At 43.6% G+C, this 22995-nt stretch overlaps 1 protein-coding gene across 6 annotated transcripts in view; it reads left to right on the forward strand.

The window, feature by feature from the left end:
• Positions 1-4964: 4964 nt before the first annotated feature.
• LOC135093151 (very long chain fatty acid elongase 7-like) overlaps positions 4965-22995 on the forward strand; it is a 64025-nt gene continuing 45994 nt past the window's right edge. For 2 of the 6 annotated variants that reach the window (XM_063992063.1, XM_063992067.1), the window contains exon 1: positions 4965-5357. The gene's annotated coding sequence lies outside the window, so the exon portion shown is untranslated. Of the gene's footprint in view, positions 5358-13220; positions 13292-15509; positions 15570-22995 lie in introns of those variants that run through there. The other 4 variants (XM_063992064.1, XM_063992068.1, XM_063992065.1 and 1 more) reach the window with 3 other exon arrangements.

The raw sequence follows: 22995 nt of genomic DNA on the forward strand, positions 1-22995 counted from the left end.
TGCTGGCTTCTTGCAGCTTCCACTATCTTTCTATATTGACCGAACAGAGACGAAAGAGCTTCTTGTAATTCATTGTCATCCTTTCTGTATACAGTATTTTAGAAAAAAAAAAATCAACTAATTCTAGCTATGACCTGTCTCTTATTTTTCGACTTTCAGTGATTCTTTTTTTTTTTTTTTTGTAAGATGGATATGTCTGATCAGTTTAAGAAGGAACACATTTTGCTGTATGCTTCAGTTTTTACCTTGATCTTCATGGAACAATGAAGATCACCTGTAAAAAATAAGAAGTTTGAAGGAAAAGATATACGCATGTGTTACGTGGTGATGAACGTTGTAAAGAAAACGCCACCAAACAGGATCTACAAGAGGGGTAGAATTAAGAACATAAGAACATAAGAACATAAGAAATAAGGGAAGCTGCAAGAAGCGACCAGGCTTACACGCGGCAGTCCCTGTATGAAATATACCTACCTATTTCCACTAATCAATATATAAGAGTACCTGCATGGAAGCACCAGCAATGTATTAAAAGGGAATATCAGTGTTATACGAGTAACAACAATGCCATCAATACGTGTGTGTGTGTGTGTGTGTGTGTGTGTGTGTGTGTGTGTGTGTGAGTGAGTGAGTGAGTGTGAGGCGATGATCAAAGCTAATTCCTTCCACTATGATTCCTCAATGAAAATTTCATCCAAAATCATTCTTCACCTAATAAACTCCCCTCGGCCTAACCTAACGTAACCGAATTTACCTAGTGGGTGAGGGAGATTACTTCTGGGGAAATCTTGTGGGTGGGATGTTGGTTGGAGGAAAATTTACCTGAGGGTGTCTGACGCAACTTACGGTATACGCAAGTTGTTGTGGCGATGACAAAAACCAGGCATGCATTTCCCATTGTAATTTCGTCGGTGCTTGCAAATGAAATACAATTAAAGATAGATAAGTATATGAATTTGGAGACGACGGAATGTAGTGGTGTGACAACCGGTGTTCAAAGCTAGGTCCAGTCCTTGCATAATGGGGACTGCATGTTGAAGCCACCGCCGACCTGTTACTCACTTTCCATGGCGCCGCGGTGACTCAGAAGCAGCAGACAAAGCGTAAACCGGAGGAGAGCAAGATACTGTACTAACAACCCGAGTGTTTCATGACCCGAGTTGTTCTTCCTTATGATGTACTGAGAGAGAGAGAGAGAGAGAGAGAGAGAGAGAGAGAGAGAGAGAGAGAGAGAGAGAGAGAGAGAGAGAGAGAGAGAGAGAGAATGTGTGTTTCGTCCATTGCTGTGGTCAGTCATAAACGTTCCCAATTTTCTTTTCTTTTCGTAAGTACAAAATTACCTTTGTAAAAATAATAATAATAATAAATAAACAATGGTAATGCGGGATGCCCTTCTAATGCAATTTACCAGTATGACTAAATAGAGACTAGAACACACACCACACACACACACACACACACACACACACACACACACACACACACACACACACACACACACACACACACACACACACACACAACACACACACACACACACACACACACACACACACTCTTCAACATCGTCATCCACGGTCCTTCCTCTCTCTCTCTCTCTCTCTCTCTCTCTCCTCTCTCTCTCTCTCTCTCTCCTCTCTCTCTCTCTCTCTCTCTCTCTCTCTTCTCTCTCCTCTCTCTCTCTCTCTCTTGAATATTAACTATTATTTTTTTTTTTCACTTTCCGAAGATATCATTCACCAAGTATTTTTTTTTCTTTCCTTGAATTACTTATTGGGTTTTCACAAGAGTAGTGAGTCAAGTCTGATGGAACCCTGACCAACTAAGCCAAACCAGGTCACTGTGCTGTCATTGTTGTTGGTCTGTGTAGCCCTGTGACAATAGTTATTAGAATTTCAACATCAGACATAAAGTGATAATTCATAATAAGACATAACCCACTAAGTGAAGGAGGAGGAGGAAAGAAAGAAAAATATTTAGAACAAAAGAGGAAATACAAAAAGAAACATGTATGCAGTACAAATACGAATAGTAATGATGACGTGCATTAAAAGATAGCTGATTAAAAAAAAAAAGTAAGTTGGTTTTAGATAAAGCTTCGACATAATTGCATTTTACTTGCTGCTTGATGCTTATCTTGAGTAATGAAACCTCCATATTTAGTGGTTACTTAATTTAATTTGTATAATTACGGAGTTTAATCGATGGTGGTTTAGGTAAGTTAGGTTTGGTTGGATTAGGTTGGGTTTTGGTTAGGTTGGGTTTAGGTCATATTAAGTTAGGTTAGGTTAGATTGGGTTTTAGGTTTAGGTTACGTTTGATTAAGTTGGGTTAAATTAGGTTAGGAGATTAGGTTATGTTAGGTTTAGGTTAAGTTAGGTTTAGGTTAAGTTGGGTTTAGGCTAGGTTAGGTTTAGGTTAGGTTGGGTTGGGTTGGGTTTAGGTTAGGTTAAGTTAGGTTTATGTTTCTTGCTTTACTTGGTTTAACTGATGATACCAGTTGACACCGGCGATACGTAAGTTTGGGAAAATTTGTTTCATTTATTTAATTTTGTTTACGAGTTCATTTTATTATGGCTCCATCTTTTTGCTTTTGCTATTTTAGTCCCTCTTTTTTGTCAGGTTTATTCCTTTGTTATTTTTTTCAGATTTTAATTTTTTTTTTTTTTTTTTTTTTTTTTTACATGAACTTGCAGTGTTTGTATCTTGCCCCTTGCCTTTTTTGTTTTCTCCTAGTCTTTATTTATTTATTATTTTTTTTACTTTATTTCGTCCTTAGGTCATTCTGCATCAAAATATTTATTTATTTATTTATTACTATTTATTTATTTTATCTATTTTTTTTTTTAAGGCAAGAATACATTTCCGTGTCGTGTTTTATTTGGTTACATCTAATAATCAATACCGAGTAGCGCTTGGTTAAGCGTCTTGAGGACGATTCAAGCCCAGAGATGTAGCCTGTCATTTGGTCTGACTTTGTAGTAAATGTGACATGCGGTCAGACATACCTGTTTTAAGAATCTATGATAAAGTCTTCTGCTGAACTTATACACACGTTTTACTTTGAATTTAGTCTTATATTTGATCAAGTCCTTATGTGTAGAGAATCGGAAACCACGTTCTCAAACATGTGTGCCTTATTTCCACTACTTTTGAAAGACTGGTGGAAGCTAAACAGTTATTATTAGTAGTATTTTTTTTTTATGATTATAGTGATAATTTAACGAAAATTCTGGAGCTTTAATGAAAAAAAAAAAATTATCGTATCATCTGTGTGGTCATTGAAAAGTCCTAATGAGGGTTGGTGCTTCACAATACTCCCTCCCACCACCCGAGTTTACTATAATGCTGGTGGTATGGGTCGTGGGACGTCCCAGGGAGGCTTATCTCTGAAAAATCGCGAGTCTGTGCGAGGGTGTGGGAGCATGGACCATAATGAACAGACCACACTTAAGATACCAATATTGGGACACCATGCACTGACACGTCTCTCTCTCTCTCTCTCTCTCTCTCTCTCTCTCTCTCTCTCTCTCTCTCTCTCTCTCTCTCTCTCTCTCTCTCTCTCTCTCTCTCTCTCTGTGTGTGTGTGTGTGTGTGTGTGTGTGTGTGTGTAATCAACTGTATGTTGTTTTTAAAAGATCAAATTACACACACACACACACACACACACACACACACACACACACACACACACATGCCCATGGCTTGATTACAGTACACACACACAGGGGTAGAACAAACTCTCTCACTCTAGAGTCTAGACTGAAAGACACGTGAAATTAAATACTGCTGTGCTTGTTGGAATTCTAGGAAATGTCATTATCACCTGTTATTTTTCATCTATTTTATTTTATTATTATTATTACTATTATTATTATTATTATTATTATTATTATTATTATTATTATTATTATTTTATTTTATTTTATTTTATTTTATTATTATTATTTCTTTTTTATTTATTTTTTTTTTTTACGGGAACTCTTGTCTGGCACCTTATGTCTTTTCCCATTTGATAAGCAACGTAGCTCATCTTTCCTGATACCACTAAAATGTAAGGATAGTACAGAGTGATTCGGTAACGAGTTTTCTTATCGTGATCAGTAATGTTTACTTTTACTACGATCATTTACTTATTCGTGTACACCATGACTAATTTAAGCTAAAAACTCAACACGTTTACACTCTTCACGATACTATTGAGAGCACAGGTCGTTTGTTGTGTTAATAGGGTTAGATGGATGGACATCATTGTTGGCGAGCATGCCGCCTGCTGGTCGCAAGGGAAACCATTCAGACGCCGCGCCAGACTAATGACGGCGGGTTTCCAGGGCGCAATAGCAGTAATTATGGGACTGGGAATGGTTGAGGACGGTTGAAAGGGAGTGGGTAGAAAGGAGGAAGCAGTGTAAAAGGAAGGAGGCGAGTGGTGGAAGCGAAGGAAGGTGGTTAGTGTTGGTGGTTGGGGGTGAGGACAGAGGGATGCAGGTGAAGGGAGTGGAGGGAGAGATGGCTTGCATTAAAGTGGGATCTGTGTTGGGTTTAAAAACAGGCACACCCCTGCGGCTGCCTGTCTCTTGCTTCACTCTCTATGGTCCAATTCATTACTTGTAAAATCTCGTATTAATTCAGGAATTTCACAGTATGATTCACTGTCACTTTTCATTGTAGAATATTTTTTTCCTGACCTTTTCGAGGTCCCACTACCCTGGCCGTGTCCGCTTCCTCTGTCTGCTGGGGTGGCGTGGCAGACGTTCACTGACTCCCATAAACCTATCAAATATTATCTCTGTCAGAACGTTCGAAATCCAGAAACTAATTTGTTGGGATAGTTCAACGTGATCATACAGCTCTTATAAACTAATTTCTACAACACTCCTGTTATAGATAAATGAAATAAAAGTACAAATACTTGGAGAAACTGGCGACAGCGCGGGTCTGCGCCCGGGAAGAAAAGGCGGCGGCTGAGGGAGTGAGTCAGTGTTGGAGGGTGTGTCGTCGAGGGTGGATGTGCAGCTCGTGCGGTCCGTTGGGTTTCTTATTGACGCCTCTCTGACGCAGGAACCTTTGAGCTTTTGGTTGGATATTTCCACCATCCACTCCAGCAAACTTAGACGAACTTCCTCCCACTCCGTTGACTTGTGTGTGTGATGAAGAAATTGTATGTCCCTCAGAATTTTAGTGTGAAATAAGGATTTCATTTCACCCAGTGCCGGTGATTACTGGTGCTTGGACGGTGCAGTTGTGATTGGTTAGTGCAGAGGAACACCGAGTGGCAGGCCTGGAAAGCGGTGTGGCGGCGCCAACACGATAGGGAATACCAGCGGAAGTTAAAGGGTGAGTATAAAGAGAGGAGAGTGTTCCTTGTTGCCACATCTGCCCCGCCGCTGCTCCTCGTTCATGCTTGATTTCCCTGTTTTCCGGTAATACCATGATGCAGCACCACACAGGCCAGGGAGCCTGCTTATCACCCCGTCACGGACACAGCAGCGAGATGGGATGAGGGTGTGGGAGTGGATGTGAGAGGAGTGCTTGGGGCGGCGAGTAGCAAGGTGTTACAGAGGTGGTTGCGAGCTGTGTTCAAGTTAACCGTCCCTCTCCCCGCGCCACCGCCACACCGCCACCTGGCACCACCACCACGCCGACCCTTGTCTGCCTCCTCTCCCTCACCACTGTTCGTACCTTGACACTTCGCCCATGTATCCTCACCAGCGCTAGGTGTATACGTGTGGTTCGGGCATTTGGGGAGATGCATGTGTATTGTATAGCTGGACAATTTCGGAATATTTATTTTCTATGTAATAAGCCGGGTCAGGACGAAAAAGCAAGTGTGTGTGTGTGTGTGTGTGTGTGTGTGTGTGTGTGTGTGTGATTTAACATGTAGTTGTCTTAAGTCATGCAACTCACTTTACTTGTAGGTCGTTTGTTACATCAGTGAGGGAGTATGCGGGTAATTTTGACAAATCCGTAGGCGGCAACTGAGGCCGAGTGCTTGTTGATTACCAGCACTGGAGTAGGAACACTTGTGGAGCCCCAGCCCAGGGTGTGGCTGGTGGCAGGTCAGCACTGGGAGTTGTCAGTCCAGGTGTAGTCTGCAAGATAGTGTAAAGTTTTAATTATGAGCTATTATATTTTCGCTTCTAGAACACGAATTTTTGAGAGAGAGAGAGAGAGAGAGAGAGAGAGAGAGAGAGAGAGAGAGAGAGAGAGAGAGAGAGAGAGAGAGAGAGAGTTATTTTCATCAATTGTTAGCCTTGTTTCTGCTTAGTGGAATTGTTATATATTTAAGATTTAATTCACTAAGTGCACTATGGTATTCCAGGGGATATTAAAATGACTTCATGGAGCAGTAAGGCATTCATGTCACAAGCAGTGGACAGTGATGCCATATTATAGAGTGAAATTGTAGTGACCATTACCAAGCAGTTGGTATTTAATGTCAGTGATAAATCCTTGTCTGTTATCGTGTAGAATGGAAAACGCTTGTGTCTGTCTTTTAAAGCTCAATGTTGAATATCTTGAATATCACCCTAAGGGAAATGTCGCAAGGGGTTGTACGTAATGTGGGTGAACAACATATTAGCCTTTAGTCCATTACTTGTAACTTTCACTGTTAGGGCCTCCTCTCAAGCTTAATCAAGGGGTTTGGTGCAAATTTAGAATATAATATTTGTAAGATTTTTAGTGCCTGCATTTATGTTTATCTTTAGTAAAATCGTCTAAGTTTCTCAAGGCCAGTACCAAATATCGTATTGTTAGCCGTCAGATTAAAGTGCTGAGTATGAGAGTGGCTGAATACTTTGTATATTATTATTTATACCAATAAGAAATATGATTACGCAAATAGGTTTACGATGATAAATGTCTTATTGCACTCAGAAGGTGGCGAGTTAGCGTCCAGATTGTTACACCAACAGGCGACAGTACAGCTTTATGAAGGACACAAAGCATGTCTTAAACCGCTTGGAGTGTGTAGCGTATCTAAGAGCATTATTACAGGCGCCCATGGATAGATTGCAGGAGAATGTGTGTGTGTGTGTGTGTGTGTGTGTGTGTGTGTGTGTGTGTGTGTGTGTGTGTGTGTGTGTGTGTGTGTGTCGTTCGTGAATTAGAAGGAACTTGCATTCACTGGACGCCGAGATAAGACACCTAGAGCTTATGGATCCAGAGACAAACACAATAAAGAAGGATTGTAAAGTAGATGAGTGAGTGTAGCTGTTTTCCTGATAAAAAGCAATTTTCTCTCTCTCTCTCTCTCTCTCTCTCTCTCTCTCTCTCTCTCTCTCTCTCTCTCTCTCTCTCTCTCTCTCTCTCTCTCTCTCTCTCTCTCTCTCTCTCTCTCTCTCTCTTCCACACTTTCTCCTCTCTTAGTCATTGCCTTCGGAACAATGCCATGCTCCTACGTCAGTTTTTGTCCTCGACTTAGCTAGGACGTGCTGGCCAAGGGATTCGTGGGGATGTAAATCTGGGGAATGTCGGGAAGTGTATCCGCTAAGCTGGCGTGTTGTGTAGGTCTGTTATTTTGTCTGCGGCGTTGGAAGGACGTTATCTTTTGCTTCGTGGCGCATTGCCGTTAAGTGTCATATGGATCCAGTGTTTTATTATTTATTTACTTTTTACACCAGGTCTATACCAGTCAGTTTATCTGTTCTTAGTTTTTTTTTTTCGTTGTGTGTGTGTGTGTGTGTGTGTGTGTGTGTGTGTGTGTGTGTGTGTGTTTGTTTGAAAAAATAAAAGGCTCGTCAAAAGCTATGTTAAATAGTAAAAAAAAGGGCATCTTAATTGCCAGTCACCCTAGAAAAGGAAAATCGGAAGAAAAAAATTAAGTCGGTACAGCAGATTTAGTTTCGTGTGTGTGTGTGTGTGTGTGTGTGTGTGTGTGTGTGTGTGTGTGTGTGTGTGTGTGTGTGTGTGTATCATCATCGCCATTTTCTGAATTATGCAAGGCGTTGGTAGGCCAGCACTTCCCAGGTTACGTTGGAACTTGGCCCAAAATACTCCAGCCATTGTCGCCGGGGCCTTGTAACGTTGCATAATCCATAGTTGGTCTTGCCTCTGGCGTCAGGAGCCGGGGAGGGGAGGGCGATAGTTATCATTGCAGACAATTTGGCGTAAGAAACAAATAAATGATATAAATAGCTAATGTTTCGTCACACCCCGCTTCTCCTTCCTTGCTTTCACAAAAAGACACTTTTAAGCTATTAGGCTTATTGTGTGGGTGTATGTTGTATGCTTTTGCGTGTGTGTGTGTGTGTGTGTGTGTGTGTTGATAATGATAACTCAGCGTGCGTGAGTGCCTCTATGTACGTACATGTTGTGTCTCCAAACTCTTGCATACTAAGGTGCACATTAATATTTTGATGATGATGGTCGTGCAGTTTTTACACGTTTATTTACATTTATTTTTTATGCATCTTTGTGTACTTGGCGCGCCTCCAGTGGCCTTGGGGTAGATGACATAACAGCCAGTGTACCTAGCAATGCGGGGGAGGAGACAGCTTGAGTGGCTGCCTTGTCCACGACACGTCCTGATCCGCACACTGCATCCCAGAAATTATTCCCTCTTAGGCACACATGATGAACATATAGCATTTTTTGTCTCCATATTTTTTTAAATTTTATTTATTTATTTATTTATTTATTGATTGATTGATTTATTGATTTATTTTGTTTTATTTATTATTATTATTATTATTATTTTATTTATTTTTTTCTTCTTTCTTTTTTCTTTTTCTTTCTTTCTTTCTTTCTTTTTTTTTTTTTTTTTTTTTTTTGTGTGTGTGTTTGTGTGTGTGTGTGTGTGTGTGTGTGTGTGTGTGTGTGTGTGTGTGTGGTTACTGGTTGGAAGAGTCGGGAAAATTCAAGTCGTGGTGCGTGGTTCATATTTTCTCGCTAGACGGTGACGGAGCTGAATCGCGAGAGGAAAAAAATAGAACATCACGTCATTGTGCTCATGGGTCCCCGCTCCCCATGTGCCTGGCTGCGAACGGCCCCGCCCACCACTCCCGCAGCGAGGCGCCTCGTATAGCCTCGCCACTCTGAAGGCATTAGCAGAAGGGCGAGAATTCCCTTCCACTCTGAGATATTATGTCTGCAATCGTTAAGAGGTGGGGAGATGTATATTGTAAAATGTTATGGTCATGGACAGAAGCAAAGTGCAGTAACTAGCTAGCCACAAACAAGAGAACCCATGTGCGGGAAGGCTTGCAGGAGTCACACAAAAGATACAGCTACTAGGCTTATCTGCTGAACTGAATTTCATAGAAGAGGAAATGTGAAGACTAGAAAGGCATCGACGACTACCTGCAGACAATGGGGCTGTGGAGAGGACGTGGTGCTGTGAAAACAGTCAGCAGTTTATCTGCATGTTTATGTAGTAAATCTTCGAATGTACAGGGTGCCTCATGTATAAAACATTTCGTATTTTATAAATTCATGGTATGTTAAGTATGAAGGTTTTGACGAGTAAAAACCTGTAAAAGAAGAGTTTTGGAGGAGAAAACGGTGGACGTCTGACTTTATAAATTGACGACTTCTTTTTTGGATGTATGTTTTTAAAATGGTCGAGTAAATTTCACTTAAAATTGGATGTTCAAGCCTTGCACTTCGCGTGATAACCCCACAAGCGCTTTCTCTCTTGAGAATTTTCGACGTTTTCCTCACCACCTTACTTTCTGGCTACCGGCACTTTGGCGCTGCTTAGCACCTCTAGGTTTTTTCGTCTGTGCTCGCTGTTCCAAGACTCGGTGCGTCCTCTAATCTTCGTAAGTCTCCGCCGTGTCCCAGCACTGGCTTAGGGAGGAGCAGTGTCGCGAGTCTGGTGACGTCAGGGGTGTTCGTGACTTGGCTGAGATGGCGCGACTGTGACGTCACCAGGCAGTGGGCGAGGTAGTCATTGAAGAGGCGTTGGGGTGGGGTTGGGATGTTGGGGGGAAGGGTAACACCTGTGTCACACCTGTGTTGGGGTGTGGATAGTTAGTGCTCACTGGCTTATTTTTAGAAAACTAAACATACCTTCTTACTTCCCTCCCTCCCTCCCTCCTTTCCTTTCCTACTACTGGTCTAGTGGTATGGATCAAGTATTCATTTCCTCCCTGTGCTTGTGTGACACTAGCCAATCCTTTACAGCTGTGAGGAGGTGTAGCTTGATTGGTGTTACTTTTTTCTTGATTCAAACATTCAAAATGTATTAAATTCATATCAATACAAGTTCCTGTCATGCGCAAGTAGTTCTTGCTGATGACGTCACTGCTGTAGGTTAACGTGTTTGCTTTGATTACAAAAACACCATAGCTTCACTTCGCTGTTGCTGTGAAGTCAGTTGCAGTACAGAATTGTTATTTTATGATCTGGTCGTCACCATGTATGTTTTTCTTATGGTGCTTCATGTTTTGGCAGTGCACATTGTCACTGAACTGTATTATCAGTGTGGCTCTTGCTGCCTCGTGGCTGTGTTGTGCTGGGGCTGCGTTCTCAAGCTTGTGGGCGTCGTATTTCGTTCTACTTTTAACACACACTCATGGATGATATTTGAGTTTTATTAGTGTTTTCGTGCTTCTTGTGATTGTTTTGAAGGATTCTTCGCCGTTAATGGACAAACGCCTACGAGAATCCGACTGTTAATGTGGATAGCTTAGAAACGGTCCTTACTAGAGCCCTGGGTGTTTCAAGGTATGGGCCTTGGTTCTTTATATCGTGCAATCTGAGGCCATGTGGAGGAGATAAAGACTCGGTGAGCGTCATGCGTTACACACTGTTGGCTCAACTCGAGACCAGGCTGACCTTTGAGGAATTTTGAAATTGAGCACATAAGGGGGAGAAAGTGGGGGTGAGTTGAGGAGATACACTGACAAAACCTGAACAGCGCCTGCCAGGACTGGAATACTGTGCCGTGCCTGGCGGGGATCAAAAGGGGAGAGAGGGTGTCGAGTTTAGGGACGCACCGCCACCAGGCTCCATTCCACGACCACACAAGTTCGTATTTAGAAACGCTTAGCGCTCACCACAGCTGTTTTCAAAGGCTACGTAGATGATTAGCCTGGCTCTCAAGTGTGTTTCTCCTGTTGATACTGGAGAAATATTGTTAATTTGTCACTTACAAGAGCCTTTTGAATGTAGTGGAGAAGCGGTGGACAAAATGTTTCAGAATTCGGGCTAAAGGAAGAGCAAGCATCACCAGGACCAGTGTTAGATCAGGCTGCGCTGTCTAATCTACACTAAAGAGATGTAGGATAGTAAAGGCGACGGATTCTAATTCTGAGCCTGGCTGAAGGCCTTGTTTTGAAAGTGTTCTCTCATAAGGATTATTTATTTACTTTTTTTATTCAAAGGTCGCAGAAATGATAAGTCTGGTTTTTATGAGTGTTTTACATTTACGATGCAGAAGCTTTATCACTGAAATCATAAAAAAAAAAAAAACTTGGAAACCCAAATAACTTTCACCGGAGCCTGCCGAAGAAATAATGGTAGTTTACAGATAAGGCGGCGACGAAAAGATTGAGAATGTGGTTCCTAATGACACTGTTTAGCAAGAATGAAGTGTGACAGGATAGCAAGCGCACCTTCACTACATTCAGATGCTCTAGTTGGTTGAAGTTATATGTTTTCTTAAGGGTGTTTCTATGATTCTAGTGACAGATTAATAAGATATCTACGGTATTAACTGGGGAAACACTCATTAGAACCCGGCTAACAATCTCTGTGGCCTTCGAAAATAGTCATAGTGTTAGAGCAAAGCGTTTCAGAAGGCGAGCCTGAGTTGTGTCATCAAGTGAGGCTTCCCCGTGGTGCAGGAGCGGGCGAGGCTGTGGCAGGGCTGGTCCGTGGCGCGGTGTCACGGCCCAGGTAGTGTGGTGTCAAATTGCTGGGAGAGGCGGAGTGTGATGACCGGAGTAGCTTGCCACCCCCGCCCCCTCTTACCGCCTCTCTCTCTCTCTCTCTCTCTCTCTCTCTCTCTCTCTCTCTCTCTCTCTCTCTCTCTCTCTCTCCTCTCTCTCTCTCTCTCTCTCTCTCTCTCTCAAAGTAATTGTCAAAAAAAAAAAAAAGATGTTGTCTTTGTTTTGTTATTATAAGGTGCGTGTGAAAATGTGAATGTAGCAACGTGAAGACTTGTATGTGTGTGTTCACTTCCTTAGAGACAATCGTTATGAAAAAACCCAACTCATATATCTGCTGGAAAGTAATGGGTATACAATTAGTTTATCTTTTAGGTGTTTTTTCTCATTTTTTTCACTAATCTTGATATTTTTTTTCATTGCAGGTGTCTGATCAATCAAGAGACAGGTGAGTTACTGTGATAAGGTGTGTGTGTGTGTGTGTGTGTGTGTGTGTGTGTGTGTGTGTGTGTGTGTGTGTGTTACAGGACGGTGTGGAATGCAAGGGACCGAGCTTAAGTGAAGTCGGTTTTCCGTCGAAATTAAGTCGTTATATTTGAGACAACTACCGCTCTGGATAATTACCGTAGTGTGTGTGTGTGTGTGTGTGTGTGTGTGTAGGGGAGTGTGGGGTTTTGGTGGGTGGGTGGGTTTGGGTTTCCCGGTGTCCTGTTCGTGCGACAGTGATGATACTTTAATCCAGCGCCAACACCCGGGAGGAATTCTTGCACACACCATCTACATCAAACTGGTTGGAGGCGGATGGATGCGGTTACAAATCCGAGCTCATTAAGCCATAAATTAACACTCAGGACATGGCACTAACAATTGTGGCCTTCCTTTTATAAGCACCGCCTTCAACTTTCGCCTTCACTGTCATCCTCCAGCTCTTTATGTTAGCTAGTGTTGCTTATCACATAAAGCCTCGTAAGGGCCAAAACGTGTCCTGTTGTTTGCTCTTGGCTTTTGCATCTGTATAGAACTGTTGTGTGAATACTGGTTTGCTCACAGGATGGTCAGTTGTAGATAATACGTCAGGAGCAACTCTCACTTTTGTTAAATATTTCCGGCATCTTGGCTCCGCACGCGCGCATGTGTGTGTGTGTGTGTGTGTGTGTGTGTGTGTGTGTGTGTGTGTGTGTGTGTGGTGGAGAGGCGAATGTTCGAGGGCTACAAAAAGGTAAAAAGAAGACTCGCTTAATTGCCGCTCCACACACACACACACAAAAAAAGGTAAGAGTAAAGTGTTCTAATCGGGTTAGCCAGTTTAGTTCTGGAGGTGTGTGTGTGTGTGTGTGTGTGTGTGTGTGGGTGTGGGTGTGTGTGAGAGAGGAAAGTGAGCAGAAGAGGCAGGTGAAGCAGCATCACAAAAGCTGCAGTACTCGACTCCAGCCGCGCCAGTAGCAGTGTAGCAACAAGTAGGTGGCATGTGAGTGTTGCTGCATCACATCGCATCACATCACACACACACACACACACACACACACACACACACACACACACACACACACACACACACACACACACACACACACACACACACACACACACACACACACACACACACACACACACCACATGGTTTTAGTGACCGTGACTCATCCTCCTTTCCAGCCCAGAGAGAGAGAGAGAGAGAGAGAGAGAGAGAGAGAGAGAGAGAGAGAGAGAGAGAGAGAGAGAGAGAGAGAGAGAGAGATGATGCATGTTGTTAGTTCTCTTCTGTTCGCTGTTATGATTACCATGGTTATGTTGCTAGTTCCCTTGACTGGTGGTGATGGTACGCTGCTTGTGACTAACCTGGAGTGGCTGGGGAGGGTTCTACTAACTAGGAGGAAATCTACAACGTTTAAATGTTTGTATTACCTCACCACTTGCTTTCCTCTTCCGTCACTTACGAAATCATACTTCAACCTTTTCGCTGCTACTCAGTCTTTCTCATAATCATATATAACTTTTAAGAAATTTATTTTCTGTACTTCAGCCTCTTAAATACGTACTTCTGTAGCTAAGTAAAGATGAAATTAACGTTTTTTTTTTATTATTATTCATCTCCATTCATACAGTATATTACATTGATATCAGTTGTAACAAAAAAAAACAACAACCATAACTGTAAGTGGGTTGAATTTGTAAGAAGTTATTTAAGTTTAAGGAGAGACAGCAGATAGTCTTAAGTAAATGTTGCTGGAGGAAAACAAAAATGTCAGCGTGACAACATTATATATTCCCCGATTTAAATAAATATATTCAGATTCCTTATTGCTCTGACTGAAAAAAAAAGCTAATTAAGCGAGTAAAAGGCGTAGGTGTGAGGTTGCTAAGTGTGTGCGTGTGTCCATATACAATAGAGTGGTCACGCGCTCACGACTGAATAGGAGAGGTAGAGTAGAGGACTGTCAGTGGGTATGTAGAGCCTTCCTCTTTGTGAGAGAGAGAGAGAGAGAGAGAGAGAGAGAGAGAGAGAGAGAGAGAGAGAGATTCACGTCAAATCATTAATGATACCAATTTACCTACTTTTCTTTGATCAGGTAATGGAGTGCCAGAGAGAGAGAGAGAGAGAGAGAGAGAGAGAGAGAGAGAGAGAGAGACAAATGATGGGGTTAAGATTCCAGCTCCCTCTCATTGCTTTAATCTTCTGGACGACTGAATTATGAAACCTTCATTTTTGGTTCATTGTCTTTATACCCCCCCTCCCCGTCTCTCTCTCTCTCTCTCTCTCTCTCTCTCTCTCTCTCTCTCTCTCTCTCTCTCTCTCTCTCTCTCATGTCAGTCATATTTTCAGGCCGAATGTGTGTGTGTGTGTGTGTGTGTGTGTGTGTGTGTGTGTGTGTGTGTGTAACAAGGTTCTTTCCAGTCTAGCCAGTTTCCACATGGCAGGTTTCATGTACTTGTTATGGAGTGTGCAGAATGGCCTAGCTACATACTTTGTGCTGGCTGGTGAATGTGTGTGTGTGTGTGTGTGTGCTGTTAAGGCTACTGGTGAATGTGCCTGGTGGTGAATGTTGTGGCTGGTGGTGGTGTTGCCAACGTGGTGGTGTGGTGTGGTGATAGGATTTGTGTCTATAAACCTCATTGACTTCATATGGATAGTTAGTCGTGCGTAGTTCTGTGCTGGACGTGCATCGTATTATTATTATTATTATTATTAATAGTAGTAGTAGTAGTAGTAGTAGTAGTAGTAGTAGTAGTAGTTATCGTTGTTGTGGTGGTGTTGATGAAGGTCATAAGTTTTGGTTTCTCTGATGCAGAGATAATTATATAAGAGGAAAGTGTGTGTGTGTGTATGTGTGTGTGTGTGTGTGTGTGTGTGTGTGTGTGTGTGTGTGTTGGTCGCCTGCCATACCTTCAGGCTTAGGTGAGAGTTAAGTCAGAGAGAGCGAGCCATCAACGGTGAAGACGGGAGGAGGAACGAGAGAGAGAGAGAGAGAGAGAGAGAGAGAGAGAGAGAGAGAGAGAGAGAGAGAGAGAGAGAGAGATTGCCTGCCTGACTGACTGACTGCCTGACTGACTGACTGACTGCCTTCAAAAGAGGTCATTGGCGCTAAGAGGTTCACTCCGGCATTGTACTAAGGTGGGGGGGTTTGTCTTGTGAGTGCCTCGTCAAATTGATATCACTAAACCGTTATTCCAGAGCTTTTACCTTCCTTCCCCCTGCACACCACCACCACACCACCACCACACCACCAAGGAGCGCAAGTAAGGGGGCAAGGCAGGCCAGTGGAGGGGCCCGGGATGTTCTGCTGCTGGTTGGTTACTGAGGAAGGAGAGTGGAACATTTTGGTATTCTCGGAGAAGTCTGACTACTGACCGTCTTACCTTTGCCTAATGCTGTTGCCACCTTCCTGCCTCTCTCTCTCTCTCTCTTTCTTTCTCTCTCCTTTATTGAGTTTTCTTCCCGGAACTAATGTGGTTTCTCTAGTCTAGTTGTGTAGCCTAGGTGTGTGGGTGCTTATCTAGTTGTGCCTTGGTGTGTGTGTGTGTGTGTGTGTGTGTGTGTGTGTGTGTGTGTGTGTGTGTGGTGTTGAAGGCTGAGGGAGGTTCATAAATCGATATTAATGTTTCTTTGTTTGTGTTGGAATAATTAGTGATGTTCGTAGTTTCCTGGCAGTGTGTGTGTGTGTGTGTGTGTGTGTGTGTGTGTGTGTGTGTGTGTGTGTGTGTGTGTGTGTGTTCGTATTCTGGTGTGAGGTGAGTTAGGCGTTTAGGTGTGAGTGTAAAGCCGAGCCTGGTGCTACTACTCTTTTAGACAACTAGTGTAGATAAAGTAGTGAAGGGAGTCTGAAGAGTAGTAGTGGAACAGCCAGAAAGAGAGAGAGAGAGAGAGAGAGAGAGAGAGAGAGAGAGATGAGAGAGAGAGAGAGAGAGAACGTGGTATACTGCCTGGTCTGAGTCGAGATAACAACAGGTGTTCTTTAGTCCAGTATTCGAGTATGCAAGAAGCAAGTGACCGCCGCTGAGCCAGAACCAGTTACTTGTGCCAGTCCCCCCGCCAGCTGGTAGCCCAGATTCACCATCACCACCGCCGCCGCCACCAGGGAGAGCATCCAGGTTAGGGGGGGTGGGGGGAGGTCGTGCTGCTAATTCAGGACAGTGCTGTGGGTGTTGTTGTGCATTGATGCCTCAGAAATTGGTGCCGTTTTCTGTAGTTAGATTTGGGTTTAATTTTTCATATCTACATTATTATTATTTATTTTATTTTATTTTTTTTCTGTATTGAAAATCATGTTACTTTTGTTTACGGTAGTGGAAGGTTTGGTGGAAGGTTAGCTGTGTGGATGGGAAAATTTGTACCGTCTTACGTAATGAGATTGGTATATTTTACGTCTTGTCTAATCACCATGGTATATTTTACGTCTTGTCTAATCACCATTAATTTATATGACTTGTAATGCATAAGAGAGGACCGTTTTATGGAATTTAAGGATCTGTATGTTTAGGGAATCAGTGTCATTTTAATCAGTTAGATTAAAGAGAATAGCTTAGTTCATCCATTATACAGTTTTATCTAATCCCTGTGACTTGTGAGTGCGTTTTTTCAATAGCGATTCCAAGCAGCAGGTAAATTGGCAGTTCAGGGAGGGAAGCCAGCCGGAGCCGGCGGCGTGCAGCCAAGCCTGTCGCTTCACACACGCCAATGTGTGCTGAAATCCTTGAGTTGTTTGCACCGTGTCGCCCATCACTCATGCCGATGAATCACTCCATCGCCTTAATACTCTCTCCGGGAAGGGATCAGTATGGGAACGGATTAAAATAACGAGATTACCCAGATCCCCCCCGGGCCGCATCCACTCTTGTAACAGATTAGGAAACAAAGAAAGGACCCGCCGCCAGCCCGGCCAGCCTCTGCGATGGGCAGAATAGGGCGGTAATTGATTTGCTGTCACTCCCTATCTTACCCGGAGAGACCCGCGATGGGTCTGCTGATAGAGGCCGATAACTGAGGAACACAAAAGACTTAAGAGCATAAGAAATAAGAAGCTGAAAGAAGCCACCAGGCTTATAGGTGGCAGTCCCCTGTATGAAATATACCTAAACCTACCTTCCAGAAAGGCCACACGCCCACCAGCCTCCCACGGGCTCCACACTAAGGAACAAAGAAAGAACAAACAGCAGACTCGTTAACCCTCGGGGGATGCGATAAGCTGCGGTAGAAATAAAATCTCAAGGTGTAGGATTGTGAAGTCGAAGGCCCCTCCCCACCTGCCACTGTGACTGGCATCGAAAGCGTGTGTGTGTGTGTGTGTGTGTGTGTGTGTGTGTGTGTGTGTGTGTGTGTGTGTGTGTGTGTGTGTGTGTGTGTGCCGGGTAATAATGATTACAACCCCCTCATTGATATGTAAGTAGCACGACATATCCAAACCTTTACAATAAGGAGACCGGATTTCGGAGAGTATATACAAAATGTGTGTGCGTGAGTGCGTGCGTGTCAGTGTGTGGGTGCGTGTGCGTGCATGCGTGCGCACGCGCACGCATGCATGCGTGCGCGCGTGTGCGTGTGCGAATAATAAAAAGTGGTGTACCTCCTGACATGGGCACATCAGCAAGCGGGTCATGGCGGTGCCGCAGTGGGTCAGTGAGAGGCACTTGGACTGGGCTGCACTGCTGCTGCTAGGCCTGCCCTGCCTCGCGGTTTGGTCTGCTGGCCTGGGTCCTGCTACTACTATCTCTCTCTCTCTCTCTCTCTCTCTCTCTCTCTCTCTCTCTCTCTCTCTCTCTCTCTCTCTCTCTCTCTCTCTCTCTCTCTCTCTCTCTCGTAGCTGCCGCGAATTGTAGATTTCAGTATGTATGTGAGATTCACACACACACACACACACACACACACACACACACACACACACACACACACACACACACACACACACACACACACACACACACGCGCCCCTGGGGCAGAGGGAGATTATCTGGGTGTGTCTCCTTTCACGTGTATCCCCTGTTCACCTAGCAGTGAGTAGGTACGGGATGTAAGTTGAGGAGTTGTGACTTCGTTGTCCCGGTGTGTTGTGTGTGAGAGTGGTCTCGGTCCTATCCAAAGATTGGTCAGTATGAGCTCAGCTTTTTTCCATAGGGGTACTGCCGGCTGTCTCGAGAGAGACCCAGCAGCAGACTGTACAGTGAATACACACGCCACACACACACACATATGCACGCACGCGCGCGGCGCGGCGTGGCTTCAGTTAACCCACTATTGTCTTCCTCTCACCTTACCTCACCTCACCTCAATTCACCTCCCTGTACCTCACTTGCTCATAATGCCTGCATCTCCTGAGCATCCTACACCTTTCCTCTTCCCCACGGCACTGGCTGTCTCACCCCTCACCTCACCTCACCTCAATTCACCTCCCCTGTACCTCACTTGCTCATAATGCCTGCATCTCCTGAGCATCCTACACCTTTCCTCTTCCCCACGGCACTGGCTGTCTCACCCCTCACCTCAGTGTTCACCTTCGTCCCGGCCCCCGTCACACCTGCCTCTCCTCTCCTCTCCCCCAGCCTCTGTAACCTCGTCTTGTCTGGTGTCAGGCTTGCCCAATCATCATTATCGTCATATCGCCAAAAGTATCTACTTGCCCTGAGAGAGAGAGAGAGAGAGAGAGAGAGAGAGGATGAGAGAGAGAGAGAGAGAGAGAGAGAGAGAGAGAGAGAGAGAATGATATATATGTAGGAATTCCCCTCAGTAAGAAAAAAAAAAGATAATTGACAAAAACAAGGATTAATATTCCTGTCCCATTCTTCCTTGACCTGGAGAGAGAGAGAGAGAGAGAGAGAGAGAGAGAGAGAGAGAGAGAGAGAGAGAGAGAGAGAGACTTAAAAATGAAGGACACAATGGTTACTTTTGTTTTTATTTATGTTCGTTATTTTTCTTCATAGTTGTCATAATTCTGCTACTACTACTACTACTACTACTACTACTACTACTACTACTACTACTACTACTACTACTACTACTACTACTACTACTACCATCATTACTATTTCTTCTTCCTCTTTTCTTGTTCTTGTTCTTGTTCTTCTTGTTCTTCTTCTTGTTCCTCTTCCTTTTTTTTCTTCTTTTTCTTCACCATGACCTGGAACTGGTTGATCTAATTCGCTAACATATTACCAGCGCGGCTTGGCTAGTCATCAATTTTCACTTTTACGAAATGTTGTTGTAAGATACGTGTTAGTTAGACCTGAGGCACGCTTTGGCCGAACGGTGAAAGTGTGTGTGTGTGTGTGTGTGTGTGTGTGTGTGTGTGTGTGTGTGTGTGTGTGTGTGTGTGTGTGTGTGTGTGTGTGTGTCTGTGTGTCTGTCTGTCTGTCTGTCTGTCTGTGTGTGTGTGTGTGTGTGTGTGTGTGTGTGTGTGTGTGTGTGTGTGTGTGTGTGTGTGGAGTGGTTATGTGACGTTTAAGGACGTCTGAGGGCCACTGCGCACACACACACACACACACACACACACACACACACACACACACACACACACACACACACACACACACACACACACACACACACACACACACACACACACAGCTGTGCACACCAATACACTGTGTGCTCTGCAAGTACCTGCTCATACTAGAACACTGAAGGTCACAAGGAAGGCTGGTTAGCTGACGGGCGCAGTGGCAGAGAGAGAGAGAGAGAGAGAGAGAGAGAGAGAGAGAGAGAGAGAGAGAGAGAGAGAGAGAGAGAGAGAAAGAGAACGACGAGCGCCGCGCGCGCGCCCGCCCACGCGCGCACCACAAAAAAAAGCACATAAGGGTGTTACAAGGGTAGGAGTGCCAGGACCCAAATTCACACGCACATCACACCTGGTCTGGTGTGTTTTTTTACTCAGAGCTCCTAAGAATAAGCTTGCTACATAAATGCCATTGTTGCACCTCAGAATTCACATACACTGAAGCAGTGGTAAGAAAGAGAGAGTAGGAACACTTAACTTGTGCAGTACTGCACACCAGTACATAGCTACCAAATTTCATTAAAGGAAGCTTCTTTGTGTGTTATAAGAAACTGAAGATACATTTGCGTTGGATGAGTAACTAGCGAGATAATTTTTTTAATTCCTTGACAATGAAAACTGCTTACTGAACTTGATATTAATAGTAACTGGTTGACGAAAACTATAATCACTAACATATTAACCATAACTATATGATTTTATAACCTCCTTGATTGTGAAAACTGTCATCCTTTTAACATATTCACTGTAACCATATGATTTTATAACCCTTGATAATGAAAACTGCCATCTTTAACATATTAACTGTAACCCTGTGATTTTATAAACCCCTTGATAATGAAAGCTGCCATCCTTAATTTGATATTTTCCGATGACGTCTAGAATATAATTAAATCGATGCCTTGGTATTGCAGGGGTTTAAAGATTAGCGCGGTAGATACACACACACACACACACACACACACACACACACACACACACACACACACACACACACACACACACACACACACACACACACACACACACACACACACACACACACACACACACACACATCAAAGTGCGTCACATCAGAAGACACTGGGTTAGGAGCAGCAGCATATTATGTTATGTTAGATCTCTTTGGAACAGGAGCACCAGTTCAAATGTCACCCCGCCGCACCTCAGGTCAGACACATGAAAGTAACAGTAAAGGCGTCTTCTATTTACAACACTGATCAGCTCTAGATCATTGATCTGGATCTGGATCTGATCTGGATTTGCTCGAGGTAAAAAGAACGCTCGCGGCCATTACTGATCAAAACAACAACAACACAAGCATGTCGCTGTCCAGCTGTCACAAGCGGCACATGCTCGCCACTGTGCTCTAAGGAAGTGTCAACGAGGACTACAGCCTACTGTATATTTTCTGAGGAAGTTGGGCCGAGAAGGCCACCGATGAGTCCCAGCTACATGCCTACCCAGGCACCACGAGACTAGGTTCCGTGCCTGGCCATGAACGTTGTATAATAGTATCACACAAAGCTCTGTTCACACACAGCATGCTGAAAGTACTCGCTCAGGTGAAGTACAGAATGGTAAAATGATAAAATATTTGGACGTAAGGTGAGGCTAGCCTGGCCCGCGTGCTGACACTGTTGACATCATTACTGAGGCACTTCCAAAGTAAAGATGTATTACTTTCGACTGAACAAGTATTATTTGACTTTGCTTCATAATGTAGTCGTTGGTAGAGGCGATTTATGGCCACGTAAGTATAATCAGAAGCCGTTAAACCAAAGTTTGGTGATGCTTGTAATATCTTCCTTGGTTCTGGCATCTCTCACCACTATTATTCACATTCTGTGTCCACAGCAGCATTCTACAACGATTCATTACCATTCACTTTGTTCCTCAGACATAGCTGTTTTCTTGCTGTGTATTTCCCTAAACAAATCGCCAGTAGAGGCTGCTCAGCTAATATGACCTCCGCTACCAACTTCAGTAAATATGGTCTGCTATAACCCACCTCCGGACCTAGATTACTCAGATCATCATCCGGATTACTCAGATCAGGGTAAATCCAGATCAAGATGTAAATAGAACACGGGTCGCGCAGCCAGATCCAGTGATCTGAAACGGATCACGATTAATAGAAGACGCCGTGAAAAGGCAAAGAGAACAGGAACACAATTAGCAGCTCGGCACTTCACTTAAAGAGCGTCTCAGACATAGTACACACACTCTCTTTCAAATGTTACCACACTGCATGCACCTCATAATACCCGTCCCGCAAAAAAAAAAAAAAAAAGAGAGAAAACGAGAGCAAATTAGAAACACTATTTATTACACACAGTACATTAAGAGCGTATTAAGAGCGCTTCAGAATATTTCCACACTCACACCAAACGTCTTGACACACGTGCACATTAAAAAAAAAAAAGTAAGAAAAAACTTTCATATTAACACATTTTGTTGCGTAAAGCACTTATGAATTATGAGACCGCGCGCGCACGCACACACACACACACACACACACACACACACACACACACACACACACACACACACACACACACACACACACACACATACACACACACACACACACACACACACACACACACACACACACACACACACACACACACTAAGTAAAAAAAAAACATTGTCGCACATTGTTCATATTGCATTCATTCTTGCGACACAGCGCACCTGACACTCTTAACTCGGCCCACTACGCAAGTTTTGCACACACATAAAAAAAAAAAAAAAGAATGACGGTAAAATGAGCGCTTATGATGTGTTATACACCACGCTGCACCTGCCACGTTGACGTCGCCGCCTTGACATCACTCATTCGACATCACATCTCGTAAAAGTGACCTAAATATAGTAGTCAGAAAAACCGCGCGCACGCACACACGAATTCACACGGCATATTATCAAAGCCGCCATATGTTGGATCTAGTCACACACACACACACACACACACACACACACACACACACACACACACACACACACACACACACACACTGCAAAACCCTGTTAAGTGAAGGTAAGATCATATAACACAACGTAAATATCACATTAAAATACCACAGGAGCCGCATAAAAGAAAACAAACATAACAGACAGGAGAGAAGGGAAAGAACGAGGCAAGTAAATACCACATTAAATCAACATTAAGACAG

The sequence above is a fragment of the Scylla paramamosain genome, chromosome 42 (genome assembly GCF_035594125.1).
Source record: "Scylla paramamosain isolate STU-SP2022 chromosome 42, ASM3559412v1, whole genome shotgun sequence".
Taxonomy (NCBI): domain Eukaryota; kingdom Metazoa; phylum Arthropoda; class Malacostraca; order Decapoda; family Portunidae; genus Scylla; species Scylla paramamosain.